At 34.8% G+C, this 17,283-nt stretch overlaps 1 long non-coding RNA gene across 1 annotated transcript; it reads left to right on the top strand.

Annotated features, from left to right (window-relative positions):
• Positions 1-376: 376 nt before the first annotated feature.
• Positions 377-10,104, top strand: LOC110312117 (uncharacterized). Its single transcript, XR_002380025.2, has 3 exons — positions 377-445; positions 7,099-7,305; positions 9,718-10,104. It is a non-coding gene; the product is annotated as an uncharacterized LOC110312117 (long non-coding RNA).
• Positions 10,105-17,283: the final 7,179 nt, after the last annotated feature.

Consider the following 17,283-nt stretch of genomic DNA (forward strand, 5'->3'; position numbering starts at 1 on the left):
TCTTTGGCAAAGAGTTCATTACTATTCCTCTGGTACATGCTTAATTGCATAAAACAACAGCAATATATAAAGAACTCAAGCATATACTATACATACATGATTTAAAAAAACTTTGGTCAATTTAAACTTACAGATAAGACTCCATAAGACTCCATACAACTCCATAACCAAGCATAACCTAACAAAAATAGTTTTAACTTGTAACTGTAATAAAAATTAGGAGGTAGTAATTTTCTCTTTCAAGATAGGTTAAAGCTCCACAATGAAGCTCTTGTGAGGCTATGACATTATGCAATGCATTATGATGTGTTGGGTGATTCAGCCATTGTGATGTCATGGTAGGATGCTATTGGCCTTTGGATCCATCAAAGGAGATTATGGAGGCATGAGAAGGGCAGATGCCCAAGGGAAACTGAAACTGAAGAAAATAACCTTCAAGTAAACAGTATGTTTCTGTATAAAAGTATATATTGGCATCAGAATCTCCTTCAGAGACTAGAGCCTGGATTAGTCCCCTCTGTAGATGGAGTAGGAAGTCAGTATCAAGAAAAGAATTGCAAGTATGACTTGAAAAATAGTGAGGTTGACAGGCAAAGAGAGGGAAGAGTGGACAGTTGACTGATAAAAAGAGCATCTATATGAAGTTAGACTTCTGGGAATTCATCAGGAAAAAGGAAATAGTAAAATGGAAAAGTTATAAACTGGCTTTGATTTGTTGTAACAGTTCTTGAGATTTTTATTTTAACTTATAATAGTAAGTACTATACGTTCCATTTCAATTGGTAGAAAACAAGTTATTTCTTATTTTTCAAAGTATATTTGTGTGTGTGTGTGTGTGTGTGTGTGTGTGTGTGTGTGTGTGTGTGTGTCACTTGCACGGGTCAGAGAGAGAAAGAGACAGAGATATAGACACAGAGACTGCTCTCATGTGAATGTTGACCATGGATAACTTTCAGGATCACATTTTCTTCTACCTTAAGTTCCAAGATCAAGATCAGATAGACAGATTTCCACAAAAAGCATTTTTAAATGTCAAATGATCCCACTGCCCCCAAGTTGAGATTTATGTGGTGGAAAAATGCCAAAACAATGCTAAAACATATACTATTCCCCTACAATTAACAAAAACTATCAAAGTCATATTTTCGTGTTTGTATGGGTCCCAGAAATTATGCATGTAAAAAATTTCTCATTTTGAAATCAAATTAATTCCACTGGAAAGTCAATTCAAATCTTTAAAAATGATGTCTCCTCTGTCTATGTTAACATACATACTTAAATCATGAGAAATGGAAATTTACACTAATTCCTACATCTGTAGTCCTTAAAAAACCAGGTATTATATTGATAGAACAAAAATTTAGAAACTTGAAAAGGAAAACATTTTAAAATAGCAACATGAAGTTGCTTATCACTTCACCAAATATTTATTGAGAACCCAGTGTAGATGGGCATACAATGGGTAACAAAATTACACGGTGTGTGGATTCAGATATATCTGACATTCTTGATAACAGAGTTTAGTGAATAGTAGTCAGGAAATCTTGGAAAAAAATAGGTACAAAGTTAGAAACTAATTAGCAATGTAAAATGTCAATGAATTGTGACTTTTGAATCTTAATTGTAGCATTTAACTACAAGCATGTTAGAGGCCTTGACAGACGAAAGATGGGCACCACAGAGGGAGCTGGAGAAAGGTGTTCTCGTTTAGATCTATGTTTAAAGACCATGACTCAGACAGAGATAGAGTATTTGAAATGTTGAAAATAGGTAGCAGGAAGTTGAAGAATATCCTACTAAGCCTGGTGACACTGTCAGACTTATATTTTAAGGTGAAAAATCCGTTCTGAGTTGTGCAGAGAATAGATTTCCTGAGAGATTTGATGAAAAATCCTTATACAAGAGGATGGTTTAATGTTCCAAGCACAGAAAATCATGGTGCTAGATGATGGGAAGGTAAGTTGGGTACTGTTTTGGTGTTAAATTGGCAAGATCTGATAAAGCCCTGATTAGTGAGGAGTCAGATAAAGGAAGGATGGAGAGGAAATCTTCCTACATTTCACCTTATTTATGTTGGTGGTTGAGTGAATCAGAATATACTGTATAAACGCAAGGATCATAATTTTAATTTGATGTATGTACAATTGGAGGTGCTATGCTCAACCAAGCAGATATAAAGTACACGCCCAACACATTAGTTATGACTGTAAAGTTAATATCATATAAGAAAGATTCTCATGGAGATAATTAAACTGCATAAATTATACTAGTCATAACCAAGTCGAACTTGGAGGTGGGTTGTAATTCTGTGAAGAATCTGAAAAAAATATTCCTTTATTTTCTATTCTTTTAAGCATAAATATAATCTAGAGAACCCTAGTTCTAACTTGGATCTCTGTCTCTCTGTCTCTCTGTCTTCGTCTCTCTCTCTCTCTCTCTCTCTCTCTCTCTCTCTCTCTCTCTCTCTGTGTGTGTGTGTGTGTGTGTGTGTGTGTGTGTGTGTGTATTTTTGTGCTGGATGATGTTTGTGTGGCTATTTGTTCTCATATGCCCACACACACATGGAGACTAGAAGATGTTCATTTTCTGTCACTCTTTGCCTTATTCCTTGGAGACAGGAACACTCACTCACTGATCCTGGGGTTAGATTGGCATGGTCTCCATCCATGATATGAGTCCCATCTCCACTGTGAGTGTTACAGATGAGAAAATGCTTGGCTTATTATGTAGGTGCTTAGGATTTGAACTCAAGTCCTCATGCTTTAATAGCAAGTGTTCTGATCCACTAAGCTATCTCCCAGGTTTCCTGATTTGGTTATTCATTAGCTGCTGTGATATTTTATTCCTATTGAACTTGGGTACTAGTGTTAAGGGTGTCCTGAGAGTAGTCTATGAAATGAATCTATCCCTCAGACTTCCTCTTGTACTTCCCATGTATCTACAAGGGCCTGCAAAGGGAGTACCTTTGTAATGCAGAGATTCTTAACCAGCACCTTCATATCCTGATACAATGATCTCTGATGTTTCAACCTCTAGCAGTGTGAAAAAAATTAATTTATGCAATTTGAGACACACACAGTGCACACCTCTATGTTATTATGTTACAGTATCCATTTTAACTAATAGAGAACCTATGCAGAAAGAAGCAGATACAACCTCGGACCAGTCTCCTTTCTGATTCACATGTGGTATACACATATCTGCAACAATTATCTATGACAATATTTAGAAACATCCACCACCTAGAGAAGTTGAATACAGAATCAGTGTCTAAGATTTTAATTGTTGTCCTTTATGAAAGTTACCTAGGTCATGGTGCATCTTCATAGCAATGGAAACTCTAAGACAAATATCAGTATCATACTTCATGTCATTTCTGTGACTACACAGGAGTCAGGGAACTGCAGCTACCAGAAGGTAGAGCATGGATGTTGGGATTAAAACACAGAACACTGGAGAAAAAAACTAATTTTGAGCATGAATTGTTCTACTCTGCTACACTAAGCATGGAACACAATGTTGAGATTAATTTTGGAAATTCTTCAAGTTAGTATTATGGTGGTTTGAATATGCTTGGCCAAAGGCATGGTACTATTAGGAGGTGTGGCCTTGTTGTAGGAAGTATGTTACTGTGGGGATGGGCATTGAAACTCTCCTCCTAGCTGCATGGAAGTCAGTGTTCTGTTTGCCTTTGGAACTAGATATAAAACTCTCAACTCCTCCAGTGTCATGCCTGCCTACAAGCTGCCATTCTTCCTGACATGATGATAGTGGCCGAACCTTAGAACCAGCAAGCTACCCCCAATTAAATGTCATTTATAAGAGTTGCCATGGTCATGTTGTCTCTTTACAGCAATGGAAATCTAATAGAGATACTAAAGATTTTCAACAATAAACAAATGAAATATTTATCTCACAACAGACCAATAACTGAAGCCATCTTGTATGAGAAGAGAGTGAAGGAAAGGAGGTCTAATGGCCTGCCCAACTTAGGATATGTCTCTTGGGAGATCACAGTGGTGGTGGTGGGGACCAAGACCTGACACTACTATGCTATGATGTGCTTAGAGATAGGAGCCTGGCATGGCTGTCCTCTGAGAGGCCCTACCCACAGCTGATGGAGACAGAAGCAGATACTTACACCCAATCATTGGACTGAAGTCAGGGACCAGTATGGTTGAATTGGGGGAAGGATTAAAGAAATTGAAAGGGTGGGACACCCCATAGGAAGACAAGCAGTCTCAACTAACACAGACAGAGGACCCAGGCACAGATATAGCAGAGGTCTGCTTGGTATAACCTCAGTGGAGACATGCTTAATCCTGGAGAGATTTGAGGCCCCAGGGAGTGAGAAGACCTGAATGGGGGAGGGTAGGAAAAGCACTCTCACAGAGGCAAGGGTGGGGAGGAATGAGATGAGGAACTGTGGGAGGAAGGATGGGGCAGGGGGACAACAAACGGAATGTAAATAAATGAAATGATTTTTAAAACAGAGAATCCATAGGCCTCAGCCTAGATATGTTGACAGCTGTGGTCAGAGCAGCAACTGCTATGATTTACACAGATAGAATTTTGGTGTCCTGTTTTGAGGATATGGAAGTGGCAGGTGTTGGCAGTGCTTGGGGAAAGAATGTGTATTGTGAATTACCATTACAGCTAGTGAGTCTCTTCTACCAATCTGTATTAGTGATGTGATGATCAAGTTATAACATATTTAACTCAGCAACGTTACACAAAAGACTGGGTCATTTTGCTGTCTAAGTGGAAGAGTTTGAATTTTGGGAAACATATCCTCCAAAAGACAGACATTGAAATAAATGTTAGTACAGGCCATAAGTAGGGTCTAAAATATGCCTAATATGTAAAGATGTGTCCTTTTTACAATGTTAGTTGGAACAGATGCACCAAAATTGAAATTGAAATAGATGAACTTGTTACTGTCTTGGTGAAAATATAAGAAGCATTTGAATTTTATTATTGCTTCTTGTAATTTTTACATAAATTACTAGAATAAACCATCTTTACTGGAAAAGGATTTCCCTTACATTATACGGAAAACAGATTTATAAATGAAAACGGCTGTTTTCTAAAAGTGTATTCCATTGAACTTTAGATTCCATGAGCAAAAATATTTTATAAGCATTACACATGCATAGAGAAACCCATCTTTATTTTAAATATATAGGAAACACTTGGTCAAATAAGATTAGTTTTTGTGATGCAGATATGGTGTGCATTTATCAGTAGAAAAATGTATGAAGCATTATTTGTAGAATGAGATGTAATGGAAGAAAGACAAGAACTGACAAGCTAGAGAATCCATGTACTAAATGCCAAGAATGTATTAAATCTCTTTCTTGTATTAAATGTATTAAATTTCTTTCGTGGGATACTATGTTACGACTGAAAATGCACTTTTCATTGTCATCTCTTTCTCACAGGAAACCTTAACAATCTATTAATTCTTCAAGTGATGGAAGTGTTTCTTTATACTCATAAAGAGCGACTATAGGTCCCACTTCCATTTTTTGAGGATTTAAAGGATGTGATCATATTTAGAGGATGTGATGCATGGTGGGGGTCTATAGAATGCTAATGAATATTGAATACTCACAAAAATTGCTAAACACATGATTAAAACATTTGAGTTACATAAATGTACAATGAGTAATAAGGATATAAATAATTCATGAGGTTTTTTTGTTTGTTCAAGTTGCAGTATACATGGATGTGCAGGATCCAGGAGATCAGAGAAACTGCCACCTTCCACTTTGGGCTCTCTCCCTTACATGCCTCCCTTTTATTACCTTTCTAATACAATATAAAACATAATAATTGTTAAAAGGATCAATATTCTTAAACTGAGTGAATTTTATAGTGTGACAAGTGGTTTGTGGAAATCAACTACATTGTACTTGATGGAGTTGAACTATGGACTGTTTGTGTAGTCAACTGGGCTTTGCCATTTAACATGGAGGGAGTCTTGAGAAATTGAGACCTTTGCATATGAAGTCTACACTAGTAGTTCTCCACCTGTATTTCATGATTCCTTTAGAGATGACATATCAGATATACTGCATATAAGATATGTACATTAAGATTCATAAAAGTAGCAAATATTCAATTATGAAGTAGCTACCAATTTAATTTTATGGTTGTGGTCACTACATGAGGAACTGTATTAAAGGGTTTCAGCATTAGGAAAATTGACATCCAATAGTCTACCCGGACTGGAAAGGTTAGCATCATTTTTTTAAAAATGGGTTTGTGTCACCATATTTTCTCAAATTTTAGTTTTGAGATTATAATATATACAAGCAACATTGTTTACACTGACAAGGTTATATTTATTCATATATGTGTATATACATGCATATATACTCATGCAATAACAATTAGAAAAAGTGAGGCCAGGACTTGAAGGAGAGCAGGAAGCGATATATGCAAGTCTTGGGAGGATACATCGGAATATAATTGAGTTGTTCAACATTCAGTTGGTGATGGAAGGTCATCTGGTAGCATAAAAGACATTAGATATAATTTGTGTCAGACATCAAACATATAAACTAGATTGTAGTAGCTGCCAGTCTGGATTCACTGTCCAGCTGCTGGTTCTCAGCAACATTCACAGAGGACCCTCTCCACAAATGCTACTTCAATTTTAGATGTCATGGCCCAGTAATATTTTTTGAAAAAAGTTCACATTTTATAGGGTACAGATTGAAATGTTTTCATATGTGTGTGTGTGTGTGTGTGTGTGTAATGTATGTGTTTATGTGTGTATAATGTATATAAAATCCAGTAACTGAAATTTGATGTGGGAATATTTTTGATTGTTCTAGCTATGGGAGCATTAGGTATAGATTTTTCAATTAGTTTTATTTTTCTTATTTATATCTCTTATATCTTTGCTATATCAAAGTTCTTTATTTTAGTGCAGTTTACTTCAGCTTTAAAAAAAAAAAGAAACACTTTAAATCCTCTTTAAAACTTATATTCCTAATTCTGAGACCCCACTCTTTTTTCTATATTCATTGTTAAATTATATTTTTCTTTATGTGTAAGTCTGAAGTATATCTGTATTTCATTTATTTAAAGGTATGCATACATTCACACTTGTCTGTTCCACCATCACAACGACTACTTCTTCCAGCACCTGATGTCCTTCTTACCATCAGACGTAAAATGCATCGGGATTCCCCTCTTGCCTCACCGTTGACTCTCACAGGTTTATTCCACATGGGATACTAAAGGCCTGTTGACTTCCCAAACAACCCATGCTTCACTTGCAGCAAGTGTAATGACGTAGGTTACCACAACTCTCTTGTTTAATTGATAATTTAATCAAATTTAGATTTCTGTTAGCCAATCTCTAGTTGATATCCTATGTCAAAGATTGCATTCTACACTATTATTTCTCTACTTTGTAAAGAAACAGTATCAAAGATTAGATGGAAATGCCAGGCTCTGGTATTCTTCATATTTTTATACAGAGTCACAAACATTGTGCACATTTTTGTTTTTGTAATAGGATACATCTGCTTTAAAGTCCCTACTTTGTTCTTCATTTGAAGATTATAAATCCTGAAGACTTGGTACATATTCAGGAATTCATAATGTTTCATAGTTCTGTTTTGCTCATTAATTTCTTCAAATAAAATGTCTAATATATAGATTTTATATGGAATATTTATGAACACTTGTTTGACTCATCCATATATATTTTATTACAGATATTCTGTTTTACCATGAATAACATATAAATAAATGCATTACAGATCAAGTAACATCAATATATTTACATTACCAACAAATGCCAGAGTTTAGAAATCCTGTCTACTAAAGTTTGTCAGTAAATTTAATGAAGCACCATTTCCGCAGAATGCCCATGAGTTATACAGTATCATAAAGTCAAAAGTCTGTCTGATATATCAGTATAGATGAGAGTCCTATTATACAAGTGATAAATTTTCTTAAATTTCCAGATGAAGTGTTGTATTCTCAGAGAAATAGAATGCCACCTATCATTTGTACAATTCATCTTGTGTCTATTGATATTTTAAATAATTGAATTTATAAAAATAATTTATGAAATGCTTTAGAGTTTCTAATCTGTTAAGTCAATTAAGTATCTCTCTCTCCCCCCTTCTCTCCCTCCCCTCTCTCCCCTTCCCCCTCACTCTTTCTCCCTCTCTCTTTCTCTCCCTCTCCCCTCTCTCTCTTTCTCCCTCTCTCTTCCTCTCTCACATTAATAGCCATCTGTCCTTGAAGTTTTCTTGTGACAATTTTTGCAAGATAACAAATTTAATTTATTTGACAGATGTATCAAAACGGAGATAATATGTACTTAATGTCCTAACTTTGGTAAACTATATTTTTGGATAAATATATTTATTTCAAACAGATTGTACTGTCAGGAAAAGTTGTTTGAAATGTGTTTAATTATGTATAGGTCCAGCTATTGCTCCTTTTATGCTTGTGCTATTTTATATCCACATTTTATATGTGATTAACTTTCATCAATATTTATGAAATAATCTTCCTATTCTAATTATTGTATTTTTTAGTTCTTGATTTATAATATATTTATTTCATCTACTCTAGTTTTATCTTTATTATCAATTTTATCTTCCTCTAGTTATGTTTCAGGAGAGAGAATTTTTTTTTGTTTTTGATTCTTCCTTATGAATGTATGTAAAGTTAAAGGTTTTTCATTAAATATTGCTGAAATTTCATCTCATAAATATTGTTCTCTTACATCTTGATAAAATTAAGTTATGTCATTTTGTAATTCCATTCCTGATATTATTTTAAGAATCTGAGTTGGTTAGAAGTATATTATTTTGTTCTATATTAGGAATATAGTTTCTTCACTATAAGTGTGTAGCTTGTTTCCTTCTTAATCCCACAATTAAAGAATATGTTTCATATTATTTCATTGTTTTAAATATCCTGAAACTTTATTATAATTCATCATATCTTAACATTGACTAAGTCTTCCAAACATTTGAAAAGGTAAATTATATTATTGTCTTTAGCAGTGATGTAATATAATATATTCTCTGTAAGATTATTAAATGCTTAGCATTATCAAGGCCAAGTTTCATATAATATTAGAAAGATACCAATTTGTAAATGAGCTCTGATTTTGTTCTTCTGAGGTATTTTTATTTCTATTTATTTTATATGAGTTTATGTTAGGGAGAAAACCCTCAGATAATTAAAGCTGTAAGCCCTTCAAGCAAATTATAGGCAAACAGATGTTTTAGCATTGCCTCAAGTGACTCCAATTTTCAGCCAGCTTTTAGAGGCTTCAGCTGAGAGATCCTAACTTCATCATTGATGTAATCCTTAAATGGATGACAGCAATCTGCTTAATGCACAAGTTAGTACTAAACATACATTTCAGGGTTTTTTAAAGATTAACTGGTTAACCACTTTAAGTATAGATTTTTTTTTCCAGTAGATGCAATTAAGTAAAGGAAATTCTCAAAGTACATTTTTTTTTACTTTAACTTTGCCACATTTCATAGGGGCATACGATTAGTATAATTAAAAAAGCATATTACTTTCATTAAATGTATCTTTCTGATCAACATTGTGAATCAGTATGTCAAGACAATTTCTATGAAGTGTCAAGACCTGAATTCAAACCCCAGGACATATGTTTTCAAAGCAAATAACTGACTTTCACAAGTTATTTTGTAACCTCTACAGGTACTGCATGGAAAATATCTACATGTGCATGGGCACACAAACAAAACACTTCATATATATCCATGGAAGAAAGGAAGAAAGGAAGCAAGAAAGCAAAAGAAAGAAAGAAAGAAAGAAAGAAAGAAAGAAAGAAAGAAAGAAGGAAGGAAGGAAGGAAGAAAGAAAGAAAGAAAGAAAGAAAGAGGGAAGGAAGGAAGGAAGGAAAAAGAAAAGAGGAAAGAAAGAAGAAAAGAAATGAAAGAGAAGACAGATAGACATCTTGAAAATATGCCAAATATTCTGTATTGTTATCTAATGGATCACAAAATGGAACTTTCCATTATGCATTATTATCCTCATTAGGCATATTCAAATTGTATCTGGAAATAGTAAATTATCAGAAGTAAAGAAAAGAACTTAGTCAAACTCTCAATTCCCAATTAGAAATAGAAAACACAATGCTTAAGAGCAAAATTTGGACATTAATACTTTTTGTGTAGTTCAGATTTTAGAAGATACTGAGTAGTAATATTTAAATTGATATGTTATATAAAATGTATTATGTCAAATAATTTATAATATTCAAGGAGAGATTGAATCCAGTGGTATGAAAGATTAAATTATAGGGAACAGTGGAATAGGGTATGTTAAATTGGCATAAGATATGGAAAGGCAAGGTAGGGGAAGGAAAAATGATAGAGAAATTACTAACATTAAAGACCTTTCAAAATGCCATAGAGAAACATAATACTATAGAAGCTTCCTAAAATATATACATAAACATATATAAAATGAGTTTAAAGGAAGTTACCAAATAATGGGTCCAGAAAGCATCCATTATCACCTACATATTCTTGAATAAACACTGCAGGGTAGTATCCTGAGCTTTTGTCCCCACCGGCAAGAACACGCTCAGGACAACCGGAATCTTCTGTGGCAAAAGCTTTATTGCTTACTTCTTCAGGAGCCAGTGGAGAAGAGAGAGAAAATGGCGGAGCCCCATCCCTTTTATGGAGGATTGTCCTCCGCCTCGGACATGTCACTCCCTGATTGGCTGCAGCCCATCAACCGAAGTTGTTGTCACGGGGAAGGCAGAGCACATGGAGTGGAAAGCTACCCCTGCACATGCGCAGCTTGCTTGTTTACTACTTAGAACATGGGTGTCAGCACCATCTTATAATGGCGAATGTGAGGGCGGCTCCTCACAGGGTAGGAATGGGTTACCACCTCTTTTGGACTTTACATGCTTTGCTCTGGGTGTGATAAATCACCATAGCCAAGGCAACTTATAAAAAGAAGGTTTTATTTGGGGCTTTGGTCGCACAGAGCTAAGACTCTATCATCATTGTATTCAGGAGATATGACAGTAGGCAGGCATCAGAACTGTAAAACTATGCTAAAATGTCATGTTGTCTACCACATGAATGAATGGAATGAGAACTGGAAATGGGAAAAGTTTTGAAGTCTTCTTTAGTGAAGTATTTTCTTTGTTAGTTACTTTTCTATTGCTGTTAAGAGACACTATGACCAAGACAACTTATAAAGTAAAAGATTGAATTTGGGCTTCATGGTTCCAGTGGATAATAGAGTCTGCAACCATGGGTGTCAAGGAGCATGACAGAAGGCAGTCAGTCATGGCAACAGAGCAGTAGCTGAGAGGTCCCATACATAGACAGAAGTTGCTAAAGAACTCTTCAAACTGCCACCCTTCCTTCAACAAGCCTACAACCCAACTCTACCTTGTAAATTTCCACACATAGTGCCACTATCTTTGGAACTAGTGTTCAAATCACAAGCCTATGTGGGACATTCTTATTCAAATCATTACATTGACGTTATGAGTGAATTTCCATAGACCACTCACCCCACAATATTTCAAAATTCATGATTGCACTATAGGTCTCCCAGTAAGACTATTTAAGAGGTAGCATATTTGATTCATAGAATGTGAATACAACATATAATGAATAAAAGCATTTTGTTATTTATCTGGAGGGATCTTCCCTATCAGCTAATTTTCATGGTTCTGGAAACTGATATCAATGGGACTGGAAAAGAAAAGTAATCTTTATTCTACCCAGCTGTGATCTCTAAAATCTATAGTGATGATCAGCCTGGCAAGCCATGCATACTTGTGTTTTTAATATCATTTTATTATCATACATATCATATCTATATATCTATACATCTATATCTCTATATTTTGATATCTCCATATCTTTATATCTCTATATCTCTATTTCTATATCTCTATCTATCTATCTATCTACCTATCTATCTATCATATATATCTATATCTATATATCTCTATATATTCTTTCTATACTGTTTACTGGAAGATACTTTAAACCAAGTTTTAGTGTATGGAGAGATATGATTGAAATTAGTAAAGTAATATGATTGGTGATATGTATAATACACTTATTGGTGGAATACATTTTAAGTGGAACTTAAATACAAGAAAGTATACTTTAAAAAGAATTCATAGTAAAACTGTTGCAAATGGCAATGTAGTTTTAAAACTAAGAGTAGCAATGGAAACTTGTCCTACTGCAAGGCATCAGGCCTTACCGACTCCTCGCTAGAACCGTCCCTTCTCTACTGACCACAGTTTTGAAACAGACTAATAGAGAACTCCTATTATCAACCCAGTGAGCAACGGATACTTACATTGTATTGGTCTTTTCAAAGATCTAGAGAGTTCTAGAGCTCAGGTCAGTGCCAAAAAACAAATGTGATGTTTATTTCATGGTAGCTTTTGGAATGTCAACTATGAAAAAAAAATCTTATTTTCTGGAACCAGAATATGAATTTGGAGATATCCTGTATAGATGCTGATTAATTCATAGTCTCAGAATTTTATGAAATTAGGTTTATGACACCTTTCTTTCTAAAAAGTACTGTTATCTTAAGTCTCTATTGTAGATGCGTCTGGAGAGAGGGAAATAAGAAGCCTGATAGCTCTGTCAGAGTAAATAATGCAAAAAAAATAAAAATAAAAACCATCATTTTTATGCTGAAAGAATGCAATTGTGAAAAACAGAAGAAATTTGATTTTCTTTTTATATACAGAAATATATTAAAAATGACAGAATTTGGGAATGCTTTTGCACTCAAATAGAAGAAAAATTTTAAAAAATATATATCTTCTATTCAATCACTAATCAGGCCTATATCGACTTAGCTTCTGAGATCAGAGCATCAGGGTGATCAGGCAGTAGACAATTAGCTGATTACTGTGAATTCTTCTGAAAGTTTATAATGAGAAAGATTTATTTCTTAACAAAGTAAAGTTTACTTCAATTGATAGGAAATAAATAGTTTTTAAATATGCCGTGCCACATTTGAAAATGTCTGTAGCCATTCTTCAGACAAGACTTTGAGGCAGCTAAAGGCTTGAGCTTATGCATTTCCTCCTGCTTAGTTTCCTGTAATGGGCCAACACATTTAGTTGGGGAAAGCTTTTCTAGTCTCTCTGAAGCCCTGTGCTTGTTCTTGCAGAGATTTTTCTGGATGTAGTAATGGGAAAATTTGTATATTCTTGTAGTCTTCAATTGCCTTGATCTTTGAAACATATTTTATGAAAAATTATTGTAAAAATTATACAAATGGCCCTGAAACTTAGTGTATGATTGAAAATTTTCATTCTCTCATTGAAAGAAAGAAATTGTTATGCTTGGGGATAGAGAGAGCTGCTATCTGCAACACAACTTACACATTGATTTCCAGCCCATTAAATATAGAGACAGGAATCTAAAATTATGCCCAAAAGGCAAGTAACATAGTTTTATGAACATAAAAATTATTTGAGTTCTCCTTTTTCTATGATACTTTTCTATCAATAATTATCCTCTGAACACTTTAGTGGTATTATTTTGTAAAAATAGCAAAAGTAAACAAAGATGAATGAGTATTACCCCAACCCAAAATTAAGGAAAATAATTCATTGAGATACAATTTTATTTTTATGAAAAGTTTTGAGGGTACTTTGTAGGTGAGTATAAATTAAATATAAATATCATCATCATCCATATTTCTTCCTGTATCTTCCATATCTATGTTTGCTTTTGTTATTATTAAATTATGTTTGCATAGAAAAAGCATGATATTTTGACACATTGAAACTATAGTGGACGCTTCCTTCATTGATATTTAAGGATCTTATGTCACATAATGCTATTGTAAATTAACATGTACTCATGGCCAATATATAAGGCTTTTTATTAAGAATCAATAAACTTTTTATCCAAATATTTATTCTGATTTTATATTACTACATATGCAGTAGTTTAAACAATTGTAAAATCTAGGAAATAACTATAAAACATTTATTTAGTGAAATAAATTGTGTTACTTTTTCATATAGAAAATGTTCCTAAAGACACATGCAGAATTTTGGAAGAGCAATAAAATAACCAGAAGAAAAAATAATTTCTGGTGATAAGGGCACAGAGGTGTTAGAAGAATGTGAAGTAAAGCATGTATTGGGTTGTGAAAATATAAGAGGTGTATTTGTGTTATCTGAGCTACCTGAAGACCAGCAGAGAGCAGTTGTTCAAAGGCCTAGTGAACAGACTACACTGAAGCCTCTGAAAGCAACCAGGCAAGACTGTATTTTAGAATGATGACCACAACAACCATCCTCAGAATTAGTTGATTGAAGAGTACAATGTCCTGAGAGAAACAACACACTAGAAGGGTAGACAAAGAGAAGTGATCATATTGAAACGATAGTGACTTTCATAATAACATTACTTGTTGGGTAGTGTTTTCATTGAGTTTAATTTTATATCCATAAGGAATGATATAAAAGGAAGATAGAGCATCAGAACAATGTTGGCCATCTTCCTGGATAGAGTAGGGCCCTGAAGGCTTCCTAAGACGATGCCAAACATCAGCAAACGGCAAGTGGCCTTACATTCGTAGATTATAGTTTAAGTTCCATTGCCTCATGGTTGGAACAAGAATCACCTGTTTGAATAGGTTGTTCATGGTGGAAGGATGATCCTTTGAGGATATCCTTACCTCCAATACATAGTATAAGCAACATATGTCCAGAACAAAGACAGAGAATCAAAATATCAACTTTGTACACATGGAGCCACAGATCAGGAGGGCAATCTGTTTTCAGAGAGGAAGATGACTCATACCCTGCTAGCAGGTCATCAAGGCCATTAGGAAGACTCCTTGTCATTCCCATAGCATTATTTATCAATGTTTTCATTCAGTTTCTTGCATTGTTGCTCCCTAAGAGCTGCAGATAATTCTTTATCACTGCAAAACAGGAATTTAGTGATATTGGTGAAAGTAATTAAAAATAAAATGCTCTTAAGTCATTTTAAACAAGATTGACTTAATTTTCTGTTTAAGATACTGATAAGTTGTTATGTGACACTATTCCTTTGGAAGCATAAAATGTCTCATCACATAGGGAAGCAATGATATACCAAGATTCCACACCATAACTTAGTGAAAAAAATTAGTTTTATTGAATTACTTACTGAATCAGAAATAACTTGAAGAGAGTTATGTCACCAAAGCCCAAACAAGGATGAATGACAGGTCACAGAAACAGGAAATTTGGCAATCACGGCATCAACTGAAGAGATCAGGGCAGGTTAAGGACTGTTTTTACTAAGTGAATAAGTGATATGACTCTTTTCAAGGCATCTCAGCTGGTCTCTTCTTCTTTGAGGCAGGTCAGTTTATCTCTCTCTTATCTGATATCTTGACTTCTCAGACAGTGTCTCTCAGCAATTCTTTCAGCTTGTATACACATGGAAACAAAGGATCCCAATGAAAGTGATCAGTTTTAGGGTCGTACTGAAGACTTTGAGTTGTTTGTTTGTTTGTTTGTTTGTTTTTGAGCATGATATATGCTTTTTCTCCCCTTTACATCATCCTATGTTTTATCTCTAAGGTAGATAGTTTTATTTCAAAGTAAATAGATACACAGTATAACTAAACAATAAATACCATCAGTATTTGTTTCTTAATTAACATTTTCTCTTTTTTTTTATTTTCCTAGTCAGACTTACATAAAAGTCTCAAGAGTGTCGAATACTCTTTAGTTTCTTAGCAAGATATTTCTTCCAATGATGAGTATACATGATATTACACTCTGGAATAAGGTTCACATGTCATAATTGCTCCCCACAGTTTCATGGTCCAAATAAAAGCATTTCCTTGAGTATGTTTTTTAAGCGGCATTGGTCAGGTGGCAAGCTAAAGACAAGAGAAACTTATAAAAGAGTTGTGTTAGCAGAAGAAGTTTTAAGTTCACCAAAATTAAATCTTCTATAGTATTGTAAAGTGTGCATCTTAGTTACATAGAGATTATTTTATTTTTCAAAGCAGTCATCAAAGCTAACATTAGTGATGAAGTATTATATTATTTAAACTTTGAAGAGAGCTCACTATAAATAATAATAATGATAATAATAATAACAAGGGGCCTCTCTTCTCAATGATGGCCTACTAGGCCATCTTCTGCTACATATGCAGCTAGAGACACGAGCTCCGGGGGGTACTGATTAGTTCATATTGTTGTTCCTCCTATAGGGTTGGAGACCCCTTCAGCTCCTTGGGTACTTTCCCTAGCTCCTACATTGGGGGCCCTGTGATCCATCCAATAGATGACTGTGAGCATCCACTTCTGTGTTTGCCAGGCACTGGCATAGCCTCACACTAGGCAGACTTTTTATGCCCCAGTACAGGCGAATGCCAGGGCCAAGTAGTGGGAGTGAGTGGGTAGGGGAGCAGGGTAGGGGGAGGGTATAGGGGACTTTCAGGATAGTATTTGAAATGTAAATGAGGAAAATATCTAATAAAAATTTGAAAATAATAGTAATGATAATAATAATAACAAAAAATGAAAAGATGAGGTTCTACCATCTCCCCTGTTTTACTTTGCTAAACTGAACACTTTTTGTGTCTGGAAACCTTAAGCCAGTAAATCAGCATGAACTTGCAGCTACAGAGGTTCTGCCTTTGAATTCCTGAAGGAATTCTATGACAGGTTTCATTCCACAGCTAGCCACTGGATTATGGCCACCCTGAAAATCTTTCCACAGCATGTACTTAAGCACCCCTAGTTCTCTTAGTACCATCTGTAATGAGAAAACTCTCAAGTTTCTCAGATCAACAATGTTGATATTTGTCAGAGTTCACCAAGGGCTCTGAACCCAGTTTGAATTATTCTCTCTTTGGAGGATCTTGTATAGGCATTCAACTCAAACCATCAATATTGCTTGCAGTAAAATAGATGTTACCTGACTTTCAGAGAATACCTGAGGGCCATTGGAATGGGAAAACAACACATCTCTTTTAAAGCCCTGTCCTGTGAACCTTGGGTCTCAAGGTCCCTGCTTCAGTGAGGGAAAAAAAAAGAAATGACAAGCATGCAAACACACTTAGAGAAAAGCTGGGGTCAAGTGTGTCGTGCACATTCTAACAGAATGACATGAGCTACCGTGACCTAGAACTTCAGCATATTTATTATGTATGGTCCAGCAGGGAGAGTAAGCTTGTCTGGTAAGAGGTCTCCATGGGCTATCTGTCTCAGGCGATAAGCATTCAGGAAAAGAA

The sequence above is a fragment of the Mus caroli genome, unplaced genomic scaffold (genome assembly GCF_978045245.1).
Source record: "Mus caroli unplaced genomic scaffold, Mus_caroli_1 scaffold_17, whole genome shotgun sequence".
NCBI classification, from domain to species: Eukaryota; Metazoa; Chordata; class Mammalia; order Rodentia; family Muridae; genus Mus; species Mus caroli.